Source organism: Cryptotermes secundus, unplaced genomic scaffold (genome assembly GCF_002891405.2).
Source record: "Cryptotermes secundus unplaced genomic scaffold, Csec_1.0 scaffold18281, whole genome shotgun sequence".
Lineage (NCBI taxonomy): Eukaryota > Metazoa > Arthropoda > Insecta > Blattodea > Kalotermitidae > Cryptotermes > Cryptotermes secundus.
The window spans coordinates 2,844-5,818 of record NW_019723647.1 but is presented as its reverse complement, the minus strand read 5'-3'; the positions used below and the strand labels follow the sequence as shown (position 1 = coordinate 5,818).

General features: G+C 38.3%; 1 long non-coding RNA gene across 1 annotated transcript; it reads right to left on the bottom strand.

Annotated features, from left to right (window-relative positions):
* Positions 1-1,698: 1,698 nt before the first annotated feature.
* Positions 1,699-2,381, bottom strand: LOC117282119. The gene is made up of 2 exons (XR_004512742.1): positions 2,297-2,381; positions 1,699-1,892 (listed from the first exon to the last, which is right to left on the bottom strand). It is a non-coding gene; the product is annotated as an uncharacterized LOC117282119 (long non-coding RNA).
* Between the last annotated feature and the right edge of the window lie 594 nt (positions 2,382-2,975).

The window sequence follows — 2,975 nt, the reverse complement described above, 5'->3', positions numbered from 1 at the left end:
TTCCTTGCAGCTTTTATGCATATGATAAAATTTTTAAGGATTATACGAGNTTATATAACACAGGAGGTAGATATTAAATCCATGCTGTTATAAAGTTGATGCATTCATGATATGTATGAATATTAAGAATTTTTCACATGACTTAGTCCTCATATTTTGCAAAACAGTAACTGTACTGTATGCAGAAGTGGCGGACACAGCTTGGAAAATTACTTATGATTTTGATTACACTGAGACCTGTGGTATGCATGGGAGAAATGAGAAATATATATAAAATTCTAGTCAAGAGTCCTGAAGGGAAAACTTGGTATAAATCGTAGGTTAATATTAAACTTGATCTGAAAAAAAAATATTGTGACATGAATGGCGCAACAGGAAGTAGGGGTCAAATGAACTCTACAGTCTTGCAAGTGACGTCACATATCCCCACTCCTTCCATCATTATGAAACGCTCAGTAAACAACCCCTTCCCACCGTGACATAACAGCAGACATCGCGGTTGCTATGCAGCAATAAACAACTCTTGGCAGCATTCTCCAGCAACGCCTGTAAACACGGCGTTTATGCAACAGTGAAGCGATGTGGGTTTTCCGCTGTCTGACTGAAGGTTTATAAGGGACCTGGAATGCCCAAGCAAGTCAGTTGCAGTCTAGCATTCGCCAGAGTGAGTTGAATGGCAGTGACTCCAGCAGTGGATGTAATTGTGAATTGTATAAGTGTACAAACGAATGTGGCATAAATTTGCTACATTCAATACGGCGTTAAGTTATTTGCCACGTGACATACCCAACATGTGACAATATTATGTTTTGACTGAGCTACTGTCAGCATCTCAGGGTAGACTGTGCTCCATAAATTTAATAATAGCATTACTATTTGTGATATTTTATGGGTTTCTTAAGTACTAGATTACATAGGTGATGTGACTTCATATATAAGGAAAACCCAAAACTGTGTTCTGTGCTTTGATTTCTAGGAAGATATCTTGTCTCTCATCAGTGCACCAAGTATCACACCAGGCATGGTATAGGCTCTCTATAGCAGTAGTGTGGAAGATCAGCTGACTGCCACACAGAAATTTCGAGAACTCTTGTGCCGTGAACCAAATCCTCCTATAGATTAAGTTATTCGGACTGGAATTGTGCCACGTTTTGTAGAATTTCTTTAGAACAATACCAACTGTAAATTTCAGGTAAGAATTAAAACAACATGCTTCAGAGATAGAGATGGATTTATTTTATCTATTTATTTAATTAATAGCATATTTACAATCTACTCTCAATAATATGGAGTAATAAGTAAATTTGTTCTAAGTAAATGTCTTGAGTAGAGAAGTCATCCACTGATGATACTCTGACAGGCCCTGCAGAGGATTGGTAATGGTTTTAATCTTCATCATCTGTGGGTTGTGGTAGGTCAGACGGCCACTGTCTCCTCAGTCTTTACGTTTGCTGGATTTCTGATTTCTGCAACTAGTCTGTTAATGTGTCCGAGTATGCTTTGATGGGAGAGTGTTGACAATCTATGTATTTATTCTATGATAATTGGGATTTGCAGATCATTGTGGATAGTAAAGTTGGAGACATACCAAGGTTCTTTAGTTTCTGAGTGCAAGAATTTGGATTGAAGTCTTTGAATTATTTTCATGTGTGATGGTTTTGTACAGTCCCATAGCTGTATACCATATGTCCATATGTGTTTTATTATGCACTTGCATAGTATAAGGTTGTTTTCTGTGGATAGTTTGCATTTATGGTCCAAAAGCCCGGACCTTTCTCATAGTTTTAAGTTTAACTTCTGATGGATTTCTGCCATGTCAGGTTTTGGTTGAGGTATAATCCCAAGTATTTTACTTCAGTTTGGACTGGTATTTTCATATTATTGATGGTAACCTGTGGGCAAGTTATACATTTCATGGTGAATGCAACATCCACTAATTTTCTGTGGTTTATTTTGATTTTCCATTTGCTGTACCATTGCTGGAGGAGGTTTAAGTGATGTTGAAGATGTTGTGATGTTACTACTGAACCTTGTATTTGCTGCTAGCAGGGCTGTGTCATCTGCGAAGGTTGCAATTTGTATTACTCTGAAATGTCACTTGACATTCGCCACACTACACGACATATATTATGGTCTAAAACCATTTATCAGATTCATTATTGGTTTCTAAAATTGCAAGTATAAGTAGTTCTCAGAATCTACAATAACTGCCTGTAAGCCTTATGGCTATACTTAATGATGTTTTATTACATGAATAATTTGAACATTTTAGATGCTAATATATAATACTGTTCACCTCAGATGTCCTTCCATTAAATTCATACTCCTTGTTAGGGAGCAGTATTTTAGTGACTGTTACTGTTGCTATTCTTTCAGTTTGAAGCAGCATGCGTTTTAACCAACATAGCATCAGGTACTTCAATGCAGACTCGCACTGTAATTGAAGCTGGTGCTGTTCCAATATTCATCCAGCTCCTGACATCGGAATATGGACCTGTGAAAGAACAAGCAATTTGGGCTCTAGGCAACATTGCAGGTGACTCTCCAGAATGCAGAGATTATGTGCTGGACACAGGAATACTTGTCCCTCTTCTTCAGTAAGTCTGTCAATATAAATCTAAGTGCCATGACATAGCTGTGCCTGCTTGAATCACTTGCTGCCTGTTACAAATTGTCATAGCTTGGTTAGCTATGCTAAGCTTGCCACAGACTTCTCCCTTTGCAGAAGTGATTGCCCTCCCACTGCACACTTCTGAAGGTGACATCAAATGAACAGTTTCTACTCACCCCATCGTCAGTCCCACCAACTTACATATAATCCAGCAAATGTAGGTGAAGAGAAGGGGATGTGACGTGGTGTAGTTTGGTAGATAGGTATCAGTATTTCAGAGAACCTTCTGTCACCAACTTCAAAGGAGAAAGATAATACTTGACCCTGAAGATAGAGGCAGCACATTCCTCTGAAACGTCCATAC